Below are 23,374 nucleotides of genomic sequence, written 5' to 3'. Positions count from 1 at the left end.
CACACTGTCCATTGTTTTAGCATGTTGCTTCGTTGCCATTACTAGTTTCGTTTTGGGCTGTGAAGAAAATGCTACGGAGCGTGCGTTACAGTGGTTTCATCAGCTCTCGCGTTGTTATGACACGCCCGTGACGATCGGGTAATGACGGCGACTAGTAGTGGTTCTGCCGAAATGCATAGGAAGTTGAGGCAAACACGACTGTGAGTAGTGCTTGTCCATATTATATCATGCGTGCGGTCTCGATCTAAGTGCGCTGTGTGGTGAATGACACAAGCGCAGCATGTGAAGTAAAAGCTAAATTATTATCATATTAAGCAATGCATTGAACTAGGCAGTAGAAGCCGATTCTTGTGCTCGCGATAGCCGAATTCTATCTCTACTATCGGTTCATTGAATATTTAATGGCTAATTACTGTCAAATTGTAACTTTACTCTCGAAACATCTGTATCTCTCACTTGTAAAACCGGATATCCGGTCGTATCGGTTTATCGTTCTCAAGCTTAGTAGAAATGCCTTACCTCTTTATCTACCTTTTTAACATTAAATGTTTGAAATACAGTATACTGTAACCCATGGTTATATTTAGTATGATATGATTTTTACCTGTGTTAGTAGCTTTTTCTCAACCTGAACTTTGAATTCGGTGATTGTATGACTGCCAGACTATTGAATTTCTCCTTCGGGGATTAATAAAGTATTTTACCTTTAGCTGACCCTCCACCAAAGCCATGAGTCGCTTGGTCTTTTGACATGCTCCTGAAATCCCACTAGCAGTCTTTTCATAGTAGGACCTTAAGCTTGATGGCCTCTTTCTCCTCCAGTCATCACTGTGTCCACTAGTTGTCACGGCAACAGACCAGTTGATATCAGCTGCTTCAGCAGTACAGATAAGCAACAACAGCTTCCGAATACCCAATACCAATATCACTGTCAGAAATGTTGTTGATCTATGGAGCTGTTGCATCCTCCCTCAAATACTGGTGTGATGCTGCCAACGTGGAATACATATAAAGCCTTTCCAAGGTGAACAAGTCCTTGGAGTAGCCATTCTGGGCTTTAGCACAAAGCTGTTCTGAACCCAAAGATTAGAGGGGGTAAAAAAAAAAAAAAAAATTTTTAACACGTTAATTCATCAAGGATTACACTAAAGTGTTGGTATTGACGTGGAGATCTATTGCATGATGCTTTTCCAACAAGTGCCCACTACACAGAGCCAAGGCCAACTCGCCACAACAAATTTGGTTTCAATGTAAGTGAAACTAACACTGCATTAAATACATACTAGGGCTGACAAACGATTAAAATTTTTAAGCGAGTTAGTCACAGCTTAAAAATTAATAAATCATAATTAATCTCAATTCAAACTATCTATAAAATATGCCATATTTTTAGGTAAATTATTGTTGAAATGGAAAGATGAGATACAAGACGGATATATACTGTACATTCAACATACTGTACATAAATACTATATTTGTTTATTATAACAATAAATCAACAAGATGGCATCAACATTATTAGCATTATTAACTTGTAGTTCTTAAAAGATAAATGTTAGTACAAGTTATAGAATTTTTAAATTAAAACCCCCCTTAATGTTTTCGTTTTAATAAAATTTTTAAAATTTTCAAACAAGAAATAAACTATGCTGAAACCCATAAAATCAGTCGCACCCAAGCACCAGCAGAGGGCGACAAAACACCAAAAAACACAAGTAACAAATGGACAATACACTGTGCTGTCATTTTAATCTGTTTGAGCGGGGCATGTGCGTTAAATGTGTCAAATATTTTAACGTGATTAATTTAACGAATTAATTACCGCCCGTTAACGCGATAATTTCGACAGCCCTAATACACACATAAAAATATTATTCAATTTTTAGGAAATAACTGCTGAGTAATGGACTGCTGAGACAACCAAATTCAATCATAGCAAGGGTTGCCAACTGTCCTTGAAAAACGGAATCGTCCGGTATTCAGAAACAAAAGCACGCGTCCCTCATTGAGCTTTCATGGGACGCGCTTTGTCCCTTATTCTCATCAAACTCGAAAATAGTGTCTTATTTACAGTGTTGCAGTGTACTAAGTAACGCGTTACTGTAATCTGATTACTTTCTTTCAGTAACCAACAATCTAACGCGTTCACTTTTCCAAACCAGTAATCTGATTAAAGTTAGTTTTCTTAGTGCCTGTACGTTACTATTTTGTCATTGCCTCATAATGTATGTAGAATAAAAAATACTGAAGCCATGTATGAAGAGCATTTCAAATGGAAATGTTGCTCTTGAGTTTGGGGGTAACATCACGTCACGTTTTCTAATTGGAAGGGGGAAAAAAACGGGTCACGTGTATTACCATGCTGAATGAGAGCTGCGGCGGCGGCCAACACAACATATAGCCTAGCTACCTCGTCAGGACACGAAAAGTGAAAAAGCAGGAGAGATACCACAAACGGCTGCAGCCATTACTTCCCATTTTTGTCCAGTAAAGATGACAAAAATACTTCCGTGTCTTGCAAACTTTGCGCTGGCTCAAAAAGACTTAACCGCTAAAACATACCTGTCAACCCGAGGCTGTTGGCAATCTTACCAATAGTGCCCTTACAAATTGGTGACTAATCTTACAACATTGTATATACTGTAGCGTGCAATATGAAACAAAAATAAAACTAAATTTTTTAAATAATATGAATTTTTTGTTAATATTGTAACATATAACCTGGTGCAATCAAAGAACAATCAATATCTTCATGATTACTAGAATTTAACAGTGACTTTTATTATAATTGTATGTAGCACTTCTGGCAATTTCTGTCATGTCTTTTGATGGCTGCACTTCGTGGCACTTCAGCTCGCAATTCAGTTTGATTTGAAGGTAGTTCGTTAGTGTGTCCAATTATAAATTAAAAAGGTAAATTGATAAAATTAACTTACCGATGCAATCTTTGACTCAGGGAACATTTCTTTTGCTAATTCTGAGAAGTGATCAGCAATAGTTGCAGGCAAATTGTGTTCGGCAACAAACTGGCAGAATAAAATCTCCGCTTTCGTCACTTTTCATTCAGCAGACTTTATCTTTATAACCAGTGCTGTTAAGCTTACTTTTAAAAACTAATTAATTACAGTTACAAATTACTTCTCCCAAAAATGAATTGAGTTAGTAACTAAAGATGCACCGATACCGATACTGGTATCGGCAGGGGGCGCCGATCCAGCCCGAAATGGTGGTATCGGTATCGGCAAGTACCAACAAAGACGGCTGCCGATACCATTTACCGTTCCATTATTATAACATTTGACCACAGCCTTTTTTTCCTCCTGGCGCTCACTACACTCTGTCTCTGTGTTGTGTGATGACACATGAACACCAAGCAGCTATCGCTATTGGCCTGCTCCAGTCCAATGAGAGCGGGCCAGTAGCCACTCCTAACCAATGACAAGGCCGCTTTTTCATATGGAGGAAACACAAACCAGGAGAAATGGCGGCGGTCGGGAAGTATTTCAAAATAGAAATCCCGTCGATTAAAATCAATGACTGCATGCAAGATTTGCAGCCTGAAAGTTTCGAGATGTGGAGTTTAATCGGCCAATTTCAATACCTCGAACTTGATAAAACATTTGAAGACGAAATGTGAACGAACACAACGAGTTTGAGCCTGCAAGAGCAGGAGTGGTATCCAGAGGAAGGGCGCTGGACCGGAGTAACAATCTCTGGTCAGTTCACTACGTCTACTTTACTTTTATTGTGTTTCACTGAAAGAAATGCCGCAGTAATTTGGGAACTGTTTCCAAAGTAGGGTTGCCACCTTTCAGAAATAGAAATATGGGACTCCCCCCTCCCGAAAAAAGGAGGTTAATAGAGAGACGGGATGCTGTGGTCAATTATTATTACTTATAATTGTTAGCGTCCGCAAATGCGGAAACAAGGTTGGAACTCGAAGCAGACAACAAGCGGGGGATACGTACAAGGGTTTAATGATTGCAAACAAAAAATAACACGCGATCGCGGGATAGAAGAAATAACAAAAGGAGTCCGTGACAGCAGGTCGACGGAGTTCAATACTACAAACTCGAAGGTTGACTAAGACGATAGGCAGCGAGCCAAAAAGCCAAAATAAAAACATTCAAATACCTGCACAAGGTAGAGGTTACAAACGAGAGCAGCACACTAACAGAAAAAAACCCAATGCAGGGGCGTAACAAGCAAACGTAGGGAGACTATAGTGCGAGATGTCAAATGGCGATCAGCAAGGCAAATATCTTTGAGATCACCCGTGCTTAAATGCTGCGCTGATGAGCCTGCATTGGGTTCAGGTGCGACGTCGGGAAAGCCACCATGATCAGCCCAGCAACAAGACACAGTCTAACCAGCAGCAGAATGTGACAATAATTTCATGAAAGTTGCACTGTTTGGCCTTTGAGAGGTTTAAAAAGGTTTATTCAGTTCATTCTGAGTTTATTATTATGAATTTATTTATACTTTCTTACTGTTGGGCTAGCATTATACGTGTTTTATTAATTTCACAAATGTAGCACTATTTTGGCCTTTGAGAGCCAAAGGTTTATTCAACTATTGTCTACTAGGGTTGAGTAGACTATTCACTTTGTACTAGTCTTTTTCCTATTTTGCAAAGGTAAGCAACAGCCTGACAAAGCCTTGATAGCAATGATTTCACATCCAATTATGTAGCTCTTTGGGAAAAAAAATAAAATAAATATAAATATATAAATTATATATATATATATATATATATATATATATATATATATATTAGGGCTGTCAAAATTATCGCGTTAACGGGCGTTAATTAATTTTTAAAATTAATCCCGTTAAAAAATTTGACGCAATTAACGCACTTGGCCCAGTTTAGACAGATTTAAATGACAGAGGAGTGAAAGGCCCACTTGTTAATTGTGTTTTGCGGAGTTTTGCTGCCCTCTGCTGGCGCTTGGGTGCGACTGATTTTATAGTGTAAGTAATTATTGCCATCAACAATGGCGGGCTACAAGTTTATTTTTTGATTGAAAATTTTACAAATTTTATTAAAACAAAAACATTAAGAGGGGTTTTAATATGAAATTTCTATAACTTGTACTAACATTTTTCATAAAGAACTACAAGTCTTTCTATCCATGGATCACTTTAACAGAATGTTAATAATGTTAATGCCATCTTGTTGATTTATTGTTATAATAAACAAATACAGTCCTTAAGTACCGCATGCTGAATATATATATATATATATATATATATATATATATCCATCTTGCGTTTTATCTTTCCATTCCAACAATAATTTACAGAAAAATATGGCATATAATATAGATGGTTTGAATTGCGATTAATTGCGATTAATTACGATTAATTAATTTTTAAGCTGTAATTAACTCGATTAAAAAATTTTAATCGTTTGACAGCCCTAATATATATATATATACATATATTTATATTTATATATATATATATACAGTTGTGGTCAAAAGTTTACATACACTTGTGAAGAACATAATGTCATGGCTCTCTTGAGTTTCCAGTTATTTCTACAACTCTGATTTTTCTCCGATAGAGTGATTGGAACAGATACTTCTTTGTCACAAAAAACATTTATGAAGTTTGGTTCTTTTATGACTTTATTATGGGTTAACAGAAAAAGTGATCAAATCTGCTGGGTCAAAAATATACATACATGGATCTGAAAAAGCGAATCATTGACTTGAACAAGTCAGGAAAGTCACTTGGAGCCATTTCAAAGCAGCTGCAGGTCCCAAGAGCAACAGTGCAAACAATTGTTTGTAAGTATAAAGTGCATGGCACTGTTTTGTCACTGCCCAGATCATGAAGAAAACGCAAGCTATCACCTGCTGCTGAGAGAAAATTGGTCAGGAGGGTGAAGATTCAACCGAGAATCACTAAAAAGCAGATCTGCCAAGAATTAGAAGGTGCTGGAACACAGGTGTCAGTGTCTACAGTCAAGTGTGTTTTGCATCTCCATGGACTGAGAGGCTGCCGTGCAAGAAGGAAGCCCTTGCTCCAAAAGCGGCACCTTAAGGCTCGACTGAAGTTTGCTGCTGATCACATGGACAAAGATATGACCTTCTGGAGGAAAGTTCTGTGGTCAGACGAAACAAAAATCGAGCTGTTTGGCCACAATGCCCAGCAATATGTTTGGAGGAGAAAAGGTGAGGCCTTTAACCCCAAGTACACCATGCCTACCGTCAAGCACGGTTGTGGTAGTATTATGCTGTGGGGCTGTTTTGCTGCCAATGGAACTGGTGCTGTACAGAGAGTAAATGGGATAATGAAGAAGGAGGATTACCTTCAAATTCTTCAAGATAACCTAACGTCATCAGCCCGAAGATTGGGTCTTGGGCGCAGTTGGGTGTTCCAACAGGACAATGACCCCAAACACACATCAAAAGTGGTAATGAATGGCTAAATCAGGTTAGAATTAAGGTTTTCGAATGGCCTTCCCAAAGTCCTGACTTAAACCCCATTGAGAACTTGTGGACAATGCTGAAGAAACAAGTCCATGTCAGAAAGCCATCAAATTTAACTGAACTGCACCAATTCTGTCAAGAGGAGTGGTCAAAGATTCAACCAGAAGCTTGCCAGAAGCTTGTGGATGGCTAACAAAAGCGCCTAATTGAAGTGAAAATGGCCAAGGGACATGCTACCAAATTTTAGCACTGCTGTATGTATATTTTTGGCCGAGCAGATTTGATCACTTTTTTCTGTTCACCCATAATAAAGTCATAAAAGAACCAAACTTCATGAATGTTTTTTGTGACAAAGAAGTATCTGTTCCAATCACTCTATCAGAGAAAAATCAGAGTTGTAGAAATAACTGGAAACTCAAGAGAGCCATGACATTATGTTCTTCACAAGTGTATGTAAACTTTTGACCACAACTGTATATGTATACATATATACATTTACATATATATATATATATATATATATATATATATATATAAACAGGGTGGTATCGGTATGGTATCGGTATCGGCCGATACTGCACAGCCAGGTATCAGTATCGGGGCCAAAAAATGGTATCGGTGCAACACTATTAGTAACTCAGTTACCTGAATGTAGGAGTAATTAGTTACTTGGCAAAGTAACTGATTTTACCTTTCATGTTTTGTTTTTCTTTCATTTTTCAAAAAAAAAAAAAAAAAAACCCTAATGTTGTGAATTAACTGTTAAAGTTGTTAAAATTTCTCCCGTTTTTGCATTAGTTCCCTTCTGTCAACTTTCAACATGTGAAAGTTTTAAAACCATTTCATAATTTAAAGATTATGATTCAAAGATTCAAGTCAAGATTTTACCGATTTAGGAGTATTTTAGATAAAAAGTTACATAGGTTCAATAGGAAGGTTCACAACAACAGAGGCTTTCTGAGAAGTCTACTGCTTTAAAATGGCGGCTGTTTACTAACGCCGCCGAGTCTGTCATTTCGCATGTAGTTCTATTTGCATGTAATATCTAGACGTAGATTGTAGGCTGTCGGCTACAGTCAGGAAATATTGGAGCCACCTAGCCAAGCATCGCGTTTGCTACAGCATCACACCCCTCTTCTCACTCAGTGTCTCAGACTTTTCTCGCGTCATTCAACCAACGTAGTAACTCATAGTAACGCACATTGTCTCGTTGCCAAACGGTGACGAAATCCAAACGGAGGAAAAAAACGTAACGCACAAAAAACGTACAGATTTTGAACGTACGGCGTACACATTTAAAAATCAGTGCTCACTTGTACAAATTATGCTAAAACCGTACAACTTCACAGGTATGGCTAAAAACGCCACATCCAATTCGAGGAAAAACTTGAAATTACAGCACGATGCTATACAACTTGAAGCACAGCCTACAGGTAACGAGAGCCCTTCTACAGTTTGTAAACAGTCTTTACTTACATTTTATAGTTACAGTTTGTACCCATAGACAGAGTTTGACATTTGTGGGTTGGGGGCAAAACATGTTGCCTTTTCAATGGGGTTGGGACCATCATTTGTCTTACAATGAATGAGGTTTGTCCAAACTTTTGGCCTGTACTGTATATACAGTATATACATCTTGACACTGTTCGCGTTCAATCCTCGGTTCAAGCTCAGTTGTTGAAACTTTTGAAAGCTTAAGTTGGAAGAAATTCTAAATATCCATCTTGCCTCCTCAGCTGTAGTTTTGGCTAACCATAGCAAAGGACCTTCTCTCAGGTGCTAGTCACATGATCTCAAGGGAGTAGGTTTAGATAGGGACGGTAGGGACATGATAGTACCAACTTTTCAGGATGCTCAAATTGTCCCCACCAACTTTTACGCAACCTTATTTGCCTTATATAATGACTTCAATTATATTGGTAATTTAGCTTGTCTTTCCATGTTGTAAGGATAGAATTAACTCTACCATTGTAAGTGAATTACAGTACTTTCAATATGTTTAGACTTACATTGACCCCCTTTTCCCTTGCTGAATGTGCTAGTCCATTTTTCCCCTCAAAAGCAAGTTTGATTGACTGATGACTTCCCTCCCCTCCCCACACGCGTTTACAGCCGTTTTTCTGTCAGAATTTTCACCCTGATAATATTTTGCTCCCGAAGTTTTTATAGTGGTGGATAAGCTCTGTTTTACATTCAGTTGGACTCTCAATGTTATCCAAAGGTGCTAAATAAACATGATACATCAAAACATACACGTGCAACATGAATAGGGCATTAATAAATGCTTAAAGACACCGCGAAGACGTTAATGGTGAGAGAGCGGCGTGCAATTGAGTTGTGGGCAGCCACATGGCAGGATGTGTCTGAGGAGAACTTTTCTACATGTCCGTCCATGATTAAACGTAAGTAAATATGCCTTTCTTTATCGAAAGTTTGTAGTATTTACTTTGGAACCACTGCATTCGCTGCCATTTTTAACAGTACGTGCATGCGTAGAACCATTTATTTTTTGCATTCCTGGATAGTTAAGAGATGATGATATAATTTAATATTTGTTTAATATAATAAGATCTCTCACACACACCCATACTGGATGTAACCCCATACCATGATTTTGCCACCACCAAACTTCACTGTTTTCTGAGTGAATCTCGGATCCATGCGGGCTCCAGTAGGTCTCCTGGTGGTGTAATTCAATGGAAGTGGATTCATCTGAAAAAATCCCCCTTTTGCCACTTTTCCAGCCACTTTTCCAGCATCCATCCTTTTGACAGGCTGTGGGCCTTGGCAAATGCCACACGGGTTTTTAATTGTCTGCACCTTGAGAGATCCGCAGGGTGGAAGGCAACATAAATAGTCTGAAACATCAACAAATGCCTCTGCTGCCTCTTACATTCCTAACCATAAAAAAGGACAAATTCTGGATGGTCTCCATTGCATACTTCAATCTCTACCTCAACGTTCCTCAAGGCAAAGAAGATCAAGATCCTCCAGGACTGTACAGCCCAGTCACCAGACATGAACATCATTGAGCATGTCTGGGGAAGAATGAAAAAGGAAACATGGAAGACGAAACCTAAGAATGTTGATGAACTCTGGGAGGCATACAAGACTGCTTTATTTGATGTTCCTGATGACTTCATATAATTGTAATAAATAGTATGAATCCTTGCCGAACCGCAAAGATTCAGCCTTTCAAGCCCATGGAAGTCATACGAAAAATTAAATTTGGATTTCACAGCACCACTACTTAATTCGCTTATGTTATGTAAAATATTTTTGTATTTAAAGTACATTTTTTGTTCAATTTTCACACTACTTTCTGTAGGCGACAAAACTTTTGTCTTGCCAAAATTTGACCTTTATGTCTTCATTAAATGATAAATCTTTTTTCAGTGAAACAAAACATATTTTTGTACATTCAGCATCATTTGGGAGGGTCTTAGCTTTCATATGAGCCCTTTCTGGAACCAATTGAATAATTAAAATTCAGGTTATTAGCTATTGTTTCTACAAAATGGATAAGCGACAAGACTTTTGTCAGGGACTGTATGTGTAGACCATTTGCACTGATTGTATTATATTTTTGTCTTCTGTCAATTTCATTATATTTGGAGTGATCATTTGTGAACAAGTTTTTGTTGAAATGACTTTGAACAACACCAGAATTGTAAAAATAAATTAATAAATAATACAAACTTCTGAGAGGTTGTTTGCAATTTTAAAAAAATAATATTTTAAGAAAACAGCCAAAAACACACATAAAGGCTAAGGACCTTAAGCGTTAAATTATATAATTTTAAATTTAGCAGGACAGGTTTAATTCTAGTATATTATGTATTAAAAAATATATTGCTGATAATTATTGTTTTTTTGTTTGTTTGTTTGTTTTGGTTTGTTTGTTTGTTTGTTTGTTTGTTTGTTTTTTTACAAAAAAACAAAAGAACAACACAAAAAAACACTTTTCACATACAAAAAAATAATAATTGCAGTGTGACGGTAACTTATCGAGCCGGCCATCTCTACCAATGAGGTGTCCTTTTTTTTTCCATGGACTTGGCAAACCTCATCATGGCTGTCCAATAAGGGTGCTTCAAAGACACGATTTTATGTGAATTTGTGATGTCTGTCATCCAAAAATTTTACTCAAGTAAGAGTAGCATTGCTTCAAAAAAATATTACTCAAGTAAAAATAAATGGAGTCATGTGATTATTGTTGCAACATCTCATTGGTGATATCGGTAGAGCTACCCCGGTAATAGACCAGGCACGTCTCTACTCTTGGCATCGCTGGCAAAAAAGTAAAAAAAAAAACTAATATGTGGAATAAAGAGGGAAAATGTAACAACCCTCGCAAAGCCCAAAGGAGAGTAGCGTTTTTTTCTTCAAGAATCTACTCAAGTAAAAGTGAAAAGTAGAGATTAGTAAAACTACTCTTAGAATGATATTTTTTCTCAAAAAGTTAAATGTAACGGACAGAGGCATCGCTTCACATCAGGCAAACCAGGCAATTGCCTAGGGCCCCCAGTCAGCAGGGGCCCCCAGAGGGCCAACAGATTTAGCACACGCAGCTTTAGTGAAAACCTTGTGTCTGAGTTCCCTGAAGGGGCCCCTTCACTCGCTCTACACCCCCCCGCCCCCCACGTGACTCAAAGTGAGAGTGAGCGGCAATTTGGCTTTTTTTTAATTGGCGCACATCCAAAATGAAGAAAAGTTATCCTTCTGGAAGCGAAAAAAGAGAAAAAGAAAGCAGAAGAGGAGAAAAGGAAGCAAGACAGCGGTGAGTGTACCATGGCCGTGGTACAGTTGGTAGCTAGAGTTGTCCTTGGACCGAAGGGTCAGTGGTTCGATTCCCAGCTACGACTGGCCACGGTCGAAGTGCCCTTGGGCAAGGCACTGAACCCTGATTTGCCTCCAATGGGTTGACAGCGCCTTGCATGGCAGCAGCCCCATTGGTGTGTGAATGTGTGCGTAAACGGGTAAATGTATGTTAATGTAAAGCGCTATGGGCATGGTAACCATGCAGATAAATGTGCTATATAAGTACTGTCCATTTTATGTTCTAATGTAGTAGTAGCCGGGCACCTTGAGTGTCCTTAAAAGCGCTCTATGAGACTGAGGTGATATTATACTTTTATTAAATATGCTCCAAGTCCAACTGTCCCCCTTACTTGCACACGCTCGAAGGGCCCCATGTTGCTTGTTGCCTGGGGCCCCCGGGGACCCTTGCTACGCCTCTGGTAACGGAGTACATGCTACGCGGTACTACCCACCTCTGTGTATGAGTAATTTTTAGTCATTTTCAATTTTGTGCTGGAGAATTCTGGTCGCTCAATAATGATCACTTTAGATAATATAACGCCAAAGCTTAGTTGAAGTACTAAACATTTTTTATTCATACACGAGTGGTGAACTGATTTTGACCGGCTTCTGAAATGAATGCAAGTTCAATGAGGAAACATTAGCAAAAAAGACAAACGATTAATGCCACATGACCATAGCATCATTGCATATAAAAATCAAGCAGAGCACCTTGAAAATAAAGACATAAAAATATAAAGTGTTATAAAGTGGGACCCTATATATTTTATTAAACAAAGCTTTTCCCTTTTATATCGTCCCAGAGGAGCACGGAATGAAGCAGGAGTGCCTTCATTTATTCATTTGGTTGCCAGTTGATGAGGCTTTCAGCAGAAGGGATTACACTGTGACAGCAGTTCTTTAAGTGGAATCAAGGGTAGTGTATGTGCGGGGGTGTGCATGCTCGTGTGCGGCATGTGTTGTCAACATAGAGCATAATCTATTGCATTTCTTTACATCTGTTCAGAGTTTCTACAGTTGTAGCACAAGGGGAGCAAATAATTGTTTATCTCTATCATGCTTTTTATAACCACCTTACTATTAACCCTTCTTTCCATTGCACTCTGACACTTTAGTGTTTAGTGATTTGCAGGGCATCTATGTTTATAATCTTTGTCAAAGCCTCTTGCTTTCCTGTTTGAGCTGCCTTTTAGTTGTCTTCTTGGTCTCGAGTGCCACCCAGTGGTGTGGAAAAGGAGGGCCCACACCACAAAGCTACTACTAATCAATCACCTTTCAGCCAGATATAGCTGCAAAATAGAACAATGCAGGGATGTGCACATATGTTTTTGGGGAGGGGCGGGGCAGAAGTAAAAAGAAGTGCTCTTCATGTTATTTGTTTATTTTTTTTTATTTTTTTTTAAATCATTTTCCAGTTGTTTACCAAAGCCAATTACCAAGAGCAGTTTGTACTGTTCTTAAAGTTGACAATTTAAACAGTGCTTAAAGCCCTTTGCAGGTTAATGTTGTATATATTTGGTGTGTGCAATAAAAACAATTCAAAACATATCTTGATATGTAGTGTGCTACATGAGTCAATGGCATAAGATTTTATATTGGAGCTACAGTATTCGAATTGGTTGAATACAGTAGAATTACGAGTCGGTTCGTATCATTGGAATGAGGATTCAGTAGGATTACAATTCATCTCATTACAGCACTAAAACATCTCACACAACTCATTTTGAGAGGGTGAGGTGCAACGTTTTGTTGAAAGTATACAATCATTTTACAAATGTGCATGAAATTTTCAGTTTTGGAATTGTGGCATTTCCTTTAAAGTAGACATGTCCAAAGTCTGGCCCGGGGGCCAAATGCGGCCCGTGGTCAAATTTCATCCGGCCCCCAGCCTCTGTTGTAAAATCAATAACGTTTGGCCCGCATAATAAAATGGTCAGCAGTAATGCTACCAGCATATAAAGTAGCTTACACACTAAATGCTGCTCCTCATTTACCCAATAAAAGGCAGCAACATTACCCCGTGTGACCCTTTACTTCCAATTTTCTAAAATGGCGACAATCCCAAAAAAAAAAGGAAAGTTGACTGCGATGGCCGAAGCTGTAGGGATAGTGGAAATTGGACTATTTCTTCACTAAAATACGCAACAACTGTGTCTGCCTCATTTGCAAAGAGACAGTCACTGTTTTTAAATAGTTCAATGTGAGGCGATATTACCCAAAAAAAAAAAAATCACACTGACATGTACGACAAGATTACAGGGAAGATTCGCAGCGGGATATTGAAGCAACTTGAAGCTAGTTTAATTTCACAGCAGCAGTATTTTGCAAGAGGCCAAGAGTTGAAAGAAAACGCCACAAAGGTTAGCTACGAGATTGTTGAAATTATCAATTAAAAAAAAAATAGTAAAGCAAATGCACACAGAATGGCTTGCTAAAATTTGCTAAAATTTTTACCACACCAAATCTGGCCCCTTTTGCAAAATGTTTGGACACCCCTGCTTTAAAGAGATGAGCCAAAAATTAGTGAAGACGTGCATTTGTAGCTTTTGTCATATTAATTAAGCTGTAACAACACATTCACCAAAGTCTGAAATGTTCTAGTTAATTGAATTAAAAGTAACAACAGATCTGTGATGAGCTAGTTAATTAAAAAATAATAATAACAAAAAACAAAAGATAAAACTCAAGACATCACTTCTACATGAGAGAGAGAACATTTGGTTACTAAGTAACCTGTCAGTCTCTGAATGCTTTTAACATGAGTCTGTTTAATGAAAGCCTCATTTAGAAAGTACGAGTTCATTTATTTTTCAAAGTGCCATTTTACCAAATGTAATGCAATGGTTTAAAAGAAGGATGTTTTGTTTTCTACTTGGTTTTGTACACCTTTAGCACATTCTAGTGGTGAATATGTATAGGTATATGACATTAACTAAGTGGTATTTCATATCATGAATATGGAACGTGGAAAATTCCGATTGAAGAGCATGACGGGAAATGATTTGGGTTGTAGCAGTATCAGTTTATTAAGTCCCACTATCACCTCAGGGGGTACTCTCCTGAATTAGATTAGACTTCACTGAGCCCACACCCATTGTCAGTTTGTTTGGTAAATAAACAGGGGTGAGAGTGGCTAGAATTTCTTGCTGGAACTCCCTGACATAAAGTTCAGCACGAAGCCCTTTATGTTGTGGTTGTTGTTGTTTTGGGGGGGGGGGGGGGGGCGTAACCTTCCTGAAACCACTGAAATGCAAAAACTGCTTTTGGCACAGTTATAAATATAACACAATAAAACACAACAGGTTTCACACACACAGTGGTTAGCACGTTCCCCTCATAGTCCTGAGATCAAGGGTTCAATCCCAGGCTTCGGCCTTCCAGTGAGGAGTTTGCATGTTCTCCCCATGCCTGCGTGGGTTTTCTCCGGGTACTCCGGTTTTCCCCCACATCCCCAAAACATGCATGGTAGGCTGATTGAACACCCTAAATTGTCCCTAGGTATGACTGTGTACGTGAATGGTTGTTCGTCTCCTTGTGCCCTGCGATTGGCTGGCAAACGATTCAGAGTATACTCCACATACTGGCCATAGTTAGCTGGGATTGGCTCCAGCACCGCCGTGACCCTCGTGAGGATAAGCGGCTCGGAAAATGAATGAATGAATGGTTTCACACATGCATTAGGCTACTGCATTACACTGCAACAAGGCATAAATGAGAAACTATTTTCCATTCAAAATTGTATTTTTTCACTGATTGACAAAATTCCATCTAAAAGTCCATCTAATTTTTATTTTCCCTCATTTGCTCAAATGTAAAAGCAAAACCTCAATTTTGACCATTCAAGAACATAGGATTTACTTTAAAATTGAAGATAATGTAAACATTTACTTTTTTTTATATAATAAAGATAAACAGTAACTAACATACATTAACAAAAAATAACTACAAATGACTTACATTATGCGCAATGAAATGGAATATATTTTCAAGACAAAACAAACTTTTTTTTTTAATTATAGGGAAATATTTTACTTACATAAATGAACAAAAATAACTCCAAAGTGCACATTAACATGGAAGATGTTCTGAACCTCCCAAATAAAATAAAAATAAAAAATTCTTTCCTTTCTCTTAAGGAACTGATCAATTTTCCATTGCATTCAACAAGCTTGTTTTTTTTCCTCTATTTGTTGTTCCAAAAAAAACCAGAAGGGTCTGGCTGCAGACCACACCTCTCAGGCCCCTCCTCCGCTCGTCTCAGTCCCCTGTTTTGCAGACGACTCTCTTGGGGAGAGAAAACGTGCATTTGAACCAATCAGAGCTAACTATCCATGCTGATCACATGTCAGTATATCAGCAAGAACTGCGTAGAATAAATAAATGAACAACAAATATCGGTGGAAACGGATTACGCAACGTAAGATCTTTATAAAGCTTGTTGTTAACACTCATGTATGTAAATCTGATGTCAGTAGATTGTTGTTATTTGAAGAGCGTGTGTGGCAGCGTGGCAGTTTTTTTTTTATACATAGGGTTTTGACAGTTGCCGTCATATTTTCGGGTGTAAAGCACCGTCTGCCGGCTACAAATCTCATGCCGGAACACCGTTCTGGCCCACTTTCACCCCTGTAAATAAACCAAAAGAAGCGGCACACACAGTAGTTACACTATTGTGACAGTTTTCCCAATAAATTGTTATGTACTAACATTTATATGTTTACTTGTATGCCTTTTACTCTCAGTCAAAGCAATGATGCATTTACATTCTGGTTGGTTTTAACATATACCATTTGGTGTCATAAAGTAAGCCCACTTATCTCAATCCTTTGAAGAATACAAAGGAGTAACATTATCCCCCTTAGTCTACTCGGGTCTTTGATAATGAATTCAAGGGACGTCGCAGACAACCCCCAGAACTTTTCCTTGTTGAATGATTAAAGTAAACGACCGCTATATTGTAAAACGTGAGATATATATTGGTGTCAGATTCTGAAACGTGTGTGCTACATTCATTAAAGCTTTTGTTGATTGTTTGACTGCACCCTGGGACTCAGTTTTTTGTGTGTCGACTCTGTGTCAATTCTTAAAGCCTCCAGCACAGAAAACGTACAGCGATGTGGGTATGAGGTCAAGAGCCAACGCCAACAAAATCTCATCGTTTTTATCAGAACAATAGTGTCGTGTTGTGTAAGAAATCGCTCCAACACGAACACTGTACACATAAAACTTCAGAAATGTCCGCCCAACCAAACAATGAGAGCTGAGTGAATTGAGGAATTCAAGTGGACAAGTATGAAGTGGAGTGGACCAGGGAAGTATTCTGTTGTCTGATGAGGACATTTTACTGACTTATGATCAAGGGAAAAATGAAGTGTTTCCAACGGGGAGTAATAGACAATGACATTTGAACCAACACAACAACACTGCAAAATCACACCTCCTTAAAACTAGTTAGATTCCCCTTGTTTCAGTGTAAATCTACTTGAAATAAGTGAAATTATCTGCCAGTGCTTCAAGTAAATTTTACTCACAATAAATTAAACTTATATTCAATTTTAAAAAAGCTTATTTGTCCGAAATGTTCTTAATTTAACAATAGATATTGTTTAAAACAGTATTTGAAAGCAAATTGTTCTTGATTTAGGTGAACAATGACCAACTTTTAGATGTATGGGCTTAATAAGAACAAATAGTAATGTAGTATTTACTTTAAAAAAAAAAAAAAAAAAAATTCTTACATCTAGTCAAATAATCTGGTTAAGACGTTATAAATTTGCAGCATAGGCATTGACTGGCATTGTTTGCCAGTCGCCAAAAGTGCAACAGTAAAATTGCACCTGATTTTAAAGGGGCCTACAGTTAGAAAAATGATAACTCCCTCCCAACACTATGAGGTAATGGAAGAATAAAACATGTAGAAATTTTGACAGACATCTTTATTTTTATGAACCTGCCTTCAAAGCAAAAGTTACTGTGCAATATGAAATAAATGAAATAATAATAACAACAATAATTAATGAAGACATCATCAACAAGACCCGCCCTACTCTTTCAGACTGTCTCTGATTGGTTTACCCTGAGATCTTGCCCTATGTTATCCAATCAATACCCTCTTCTGGGACGTGCTGTGTTCTTCGAGAGTGAGAAGAGCCATGTGGACTCCGAGGCTAGTATGAGAGCACAAAACTGTCAACAGAGAACACAACAGATACAAAGAGCATTAGAGACGTTTGTAAGATGATGGATAGACTCATGTGCCACCCCGCTGCAGGGGGAGACTTTTCATTTGGATCACGTAACATAGGTAACACTCATACAAAAACTATAGGGCTGTTATAGAATGAGAAAATGTATCGAGTTACATTAGAGGTTATGTAGAGGAAGCTTTTGTGTGCTGCAATAAAAAGACAGGTCGGTGTCTTCTACTTGCAAATTTATTTTTGCAAATGTAATTCTTTTCATTAGATCAGTACTTCTCAAATAGTGGTGCGCGCCCCGCCGGGGGTGGCGCATGTGACCTCGGGGAACATACTTTTTTGCCATACTAGAATAAAGTGTCATTGCACATCCACTCAGTGGGGGGCAGTGGCGCTCTCATTTTCAGAGTGTGCACACTATTTCTGCACCAAACACGAGCACACAGCAAAAAGACAGGAGGAAGTGTGCGCCGTTTTCGGGCCGGGCTCACGCAGGGACCCACTGTCTTCTCCGGTTCTCACATGTCTGTCCGAGAAGCGCCACGTTAAGCTTGGGAGTGTCACGACGACCACCTTCACCTCCAGTTCTCCCCCAGCTGCCGAGAATGCGGCATTTTCGGGCCGTTTGGCTGTTGGCTTTGACTTTTAATACAGTGGGAAACGGGGAAAGACCACTCTCTTTACTGTGTCTAAAAATGTTTGTAGCGGACAGCGGGAAGCCAAATCAATTAAGATGTCACTTAAAGACATTAGATCCAAATGTCATTGATAAGCCACTTGATTGTTTTTCATCGAAAACGTGCCGAATATTGCCAACAATCATCTCGCTTTGTCAGCGTTACAACAGTAAACTAGCAAGCACTGTTTAGCATTCTCAATGCAAAATAACCCCACAATATAGCAAAGGAGATGGTTACTGCCTGCAGCAAAAATAAAAACGGTCCCTCTGTCCAATGACACTGTCATTTTTGTTCTATATATTTTTGTTTTTTCGGTCAAATTGTTTGGCATATTGTCCTCATGAGTTAATGTTGCTAATCAATTTGAATTTATTATTACTTATTGATTTTATTAAATTTTATTTTACAGTATCAGATAGTAAAACGATGTACTTTGAGTGTATATTTACAGTTTGGATGTGACTTTTCTTTTTTTTAATTTAGGCAAATTGATGCGCTTTAAATCTTCAGTTACAAACAAGACAATGTTAATAAAGTTGTACTTTATTGTAAGTTGATTTATATTACTTTTTCAAAGTTGATCTTTGTTACTGTTTTTTCTTCTTTTTCTTTCTAATAGAAAAAAGCCACAATGTTAGGCAGAGGTGAGATAATGATTAAAAAAATAATAATAATAAATTATAGACGAACAGTACTATTTACAGTGGCGGCAGATAGTTGGGGGGCGTAACAGAAAATAATTGAGAAGCATTGAGTTAGATACAAGAAAAACATTTAATAAGAAGATGACAAAACCTTAAATGATAAAACATAACATAGAACAGTAACGCATATTCAAACTACACATAGAAAAAAAAACAATTAGACAATACAGACCGGTCTGGGTCGCCTCTCTCTGTATAACTTTCGGTGGCTTCCGGGCTCAAGGGAGGGCCCTGTTTTCAGGATATATCAACTTTTAAGTGTATATGGCGGAAAACACTCAGGTGACTTGATGTTCCGCTCTGAGACCCCCAATTTGGCCAACTTTCAAAATTGTCCGATATGCATGTGTGATACATCATTGGAAAGCTTAAAATCTCAATTTTCTGGGGGAAGAAAAATTTTGAACAGGATGACATTTTGGAAAAAAAACAAACAAAAAAAAAAAAGTTTTTTAAACAGCAAAAAATCTGGAGGCGAGAGCAGAATTACAGACACCATGACTTTAACGAGATATTATTGCGTATTACCTTGCTTCGATCCAAAAACTCCATGTAGCATGTATCACTGAGTGTCAAGACACGGCTGTGAATGGCCACAGCTGGATTTTTGGGGGATTTTATGAATGAAACATGGTAATATAACAAGGGTCGCGATGCAGAAATCGAAGACATCAAGGAGTGGTCGAGATTTTCTTTTTCATATATTTACCCTTATAAACATTTTTTTCAATTTTTCTTTGTTTGGATCGATTATTTATCATCTAACATATCGGAGAAAATGCGGCAGTAACAAAAAAAATACAATTAAGTGATAGTTATGAGGTAGATATCTGTGACTTTACAGACGCCATTTTTTTCATTGTGACATAATTTGTTCAAAAGTTTAAAATATGTGAGTGAATAATTTTTTAAAGTCGTTTTTTTTTTTTTTTTTCCAAACAAAACATGAGACATCAATTAATGATTCTAAGCTAAAAACGACAAATTTTGAATAATAAATATAATTAATTACCTTTGTTTTATGGCTGGGTTGAAACAAAAGCGGTTGCGCGGCGTCTGTAAACGGGGGTTTTCAGGGTAAAACTGTCAAATTAAAAATAGTTCAGGGGCTTAATGCGGCATGAATCTGCTATGGCAACATATAAATATATTGTTCTATTATACACAACAGTTGTTTTGGTTTAGAATACAGCAGTTTCTTTTAAAGAGGAGTGCAAGAGCAGAAACTGCTTTTTCAGTCTCGTCTGTGTTTTCCGCCATATGTAAATGAACAATTGGGCCCACTGCCAGTGGACGTAACAAAGGCAGGAAATATATAAAAAGGCTACTAGGGGAGATTTGTTGAGAACAAAGGAGGTTAACGAATCTCCATCTGAGGTTAGTGATCTCATCAGCAATCATCTAAACCAATGTTCCTTTGTCTAAATCACTAGACCACAGAACTAATCAATGCCTCAATGTAAGAGCTGATTTAGGCTTCTGCATTCCGTTGATGGCGGAGAGATGGCGTAAACAAGGGGTGTCACATCGGTCCTCAAAGGGCCACAGTGGGTGCTTGATTTAATTCCAACCAAACGAGATGAATATCTTTTCACCAATCTGGTGTCTTAGGGGCAGTTTACATGGCGACTCTGCGACACGAAGACGCAATGACTGAGTAGCGCAATTGCCTCGCGTGCATATGGTGTTGGCGAAGAGGGAAGGCGAAGACGAAAAATTCTGAATCCTGCCTCCAAAGTGGAAGAATTCGATTGCGGGGGCTTGAGGGTGGATGGCTCCGCATGCATATTAAAAGCTCCTGCCACGCGAGACCCACGCTGATAACGTCAGCACTCGTACATGTCACATTGGGCGTGCGGAGCCGTGCTATTAAACATTAAAAACAGCTAATTGCGCAACATCGGCTTTAATTTACTGTTTTACTATTTTTTTTTTAATTCAAATGTTGAATGTTTCCATTTTTGTGCCTTTTGGAACAAAAGAAAATGCCATTGCTTGGAGTGGGCGGGCATGTTGTCTTCCGGGCGGAGGAGGTCAAAGTGCATCATTCGCTGTCGCTTTGTAAATCTGCACTGCCCCCTAGGGCCTGGCATGAATACTACATCGTTTTCATGCGGAATTGCGACACTGTTCAAATGGAGACAGAACCATATAAAGTCAAATTTGAAATTTTTCGTCTTCTCGGAGAGTCACCATGTAAACTGCCCCTTTGAAGTGTAATCAGTCGATTGCAGTCAGGTGCTGCTTGTTTTAGCAGAAACCTCATTGGTTGAACTGTCTGTGCTGGATTGTTGGAACAAAGACCAGGACCCACTGCGGCCCTTTGTGGAATCGGTTTGACACCCCTGGCGTAGACCCGAAATTGTCATTTAGCATTCCAATTTCTGCGTCAAGGGAACGCATTGCTCTGTAATTCACCGCCAATCCACTAGAGGAATGTGGCTTTGTCTATTTACGGTTTGGGAGGACTCTTGTCGAATTCTTTTTTTTTTTTTTTTTTTTTTTTTTTTTTTTTAAACCTGTCCTGTTCAGCTGTTTGACACAGAGAATGGAAGTCTAAGTGCCCGGATTCTGAACAGTTTTAATGTTTCACATTGAGAGTCTGACATACTCCCATTGTGATCATTCAAAATACCTTTTTATTATGACAAAGCAGCGAACAGGAAGGGATTATGGGGGGACAGAAGAAAAGAAATACAAGAGAAGAAAGAAAAGAAACACATACACAAACAACAACAAGAAATACATTGAACATCTAAACTAGTTACTAATATGCTGGTGCTATCGTCAGCGAGATGTATTTCCGGTTTACACCATGTGGGGGCCTATTGGCCAGTGAAAGAGGAGAATGGGGGTGGGGGTGTCTATAAGACTATAAACTAAGTGATTGAAAGGGGTAGAGTGTACACAAATCAGTTCTGTGATCTAGAACCCAGTAATCGTGTGAATCTCTTATGAGTGAAAGCCCGTTGGCGACCAACCCTACGCCGCCGCATCGCCAATCCCGGCACCGGAACCCCCAACCCAAGCATGCCCTACCACATCCAGCAGCACGCAAGCCCCACCGGGCGCGCGACAGCCACGCAGACGGGCGGAGAGACCGCGCGGGCACCAACCCAGGGCCACGGCCCACACCCAGCCAGCCCGGGGAGGGAGGGTGGGCGGGGGGGTGGGGGGATCCATGCGCAGCCCATCCCTCCTCCAACCGCCCAGCAAAGGAGCCACCGTCACCCCCCCCCGGGACCCAGGGTGGTCCCCCGGGCCACCCGCGCGCCCATCAACCGGCCTTCAGGGATGGCAGGAGGGGACGCATCACCAACCCCCACGCCTACACCCACCCCCGCCCGCCCACCCGGACCACGAGCCACAGCCCCCCAACCGGCACGGCACGCCACGGGACCCCCAGCGGCCCACCAAGCCCCAGGCAAGGCAGGGCCCCCCGCCGGTGCAGGCGACACCCCGCTGATACACCGGCGCCCAGCCAGCGACCCGCGACGGAGCGCAGGGCGGACGCCCAGCCAGAGAAGAGAGGGGAAGGCGGAGGCAGGAGAACGCCCAGGGACTGCCATGGGGCGACGCAAGATCGGAGACCCGACCCCCCAACCCACTCCCGCGGCCGGCAGCCGAGGCAGAGGGGAGGCCACACCCCGGGAGCCACGCCATATAGAAAAAGTGTGGGACCCACCTACCACCCTATTACTGTGGCTGCCAGGTTCCCGACTGGCAGCCATCACCCAGCACCGTGATGGGGGTGTGAGGGGAGGGTAGTGCAATGTATGCATTAAAATAGGAGAGCTTGGCTTGGGGCAGTGGGACCGCAGCATGGAGTTTCTGTCCAGCCGCCCGTCCCACCGCCCTTTGCCAGAGCTCTCCTGTGGAGTATGATGTGTGTGGTGCATTTAAAAAAGGTGCAGGGATGGCGGGGCCTGTGGTGAGGAGGCAGCCGTGAGGCCCCCCCCCCCCCCCCCAGCAGGTCCCAACCATCCCACAACCTTGGTGTGTGGTGCATTAAAAACAGGGGGGAGTCGGGCTGGGACTGTAAAGCCCCGTCCCAACTCTCCCCGGAGAAATGTATGAGCATGTAAGTGCCAGGGTGAAAAATATTTACAGTGCCGAAGTGAGAAGTGCGTGAGTTAAGAGGCAGGCTCCCGCGGGCGTGGCCCCGTCCACCAGAACCACCGGCCCCAGGGCGGAAGAAGCGTCAGGGCCCCGATCAATCCCCGCCCCAGAACACCCACGGCGCCTCCGCGACCGCCCACCCCCCTCCCACCCACCGAGCACCCACCCCGCACCCCGAGCAGGCGCCACACCAAGCGCCGGCGACCAGGGGGCGTCCACCCCACCGGCAAGGGACAACAAGCCTCACCCTAGGCCCCGCGGGCCCCAAGAGGCCCCGCTAACGACCCCGCCGGCCGGGGGGCAGCCGCGGCCGCCGCGGCCCAGGGAGGCAGACAGGGCCGGAAACAGACCAAGGGGAGAGAAGCGCACCCCCCACAACCCACCCCCGGGCCAAGAGGGGCGCGCGGTATGGC

This window comes from Corythoichthys intestinalis, chromosome 11 (genome assembly GCF_030265065.1).
Source record: "Corythoichthys intestinalis isolate RoL2023-P3 chromosome 11, ASM3026506v1, whole genome shotgun sequence".
Classification (NCBI taxonomy): domain Eukaryota; kingdom Metazoa; phylum Chordata; class Actinopteri; order Syngnathiformes; family Syngnathidae; genus Corythoichthys; species Corythoichthys intestinalis.
This window is presented reverse-complemented; position numbering follows the sequence as displayed.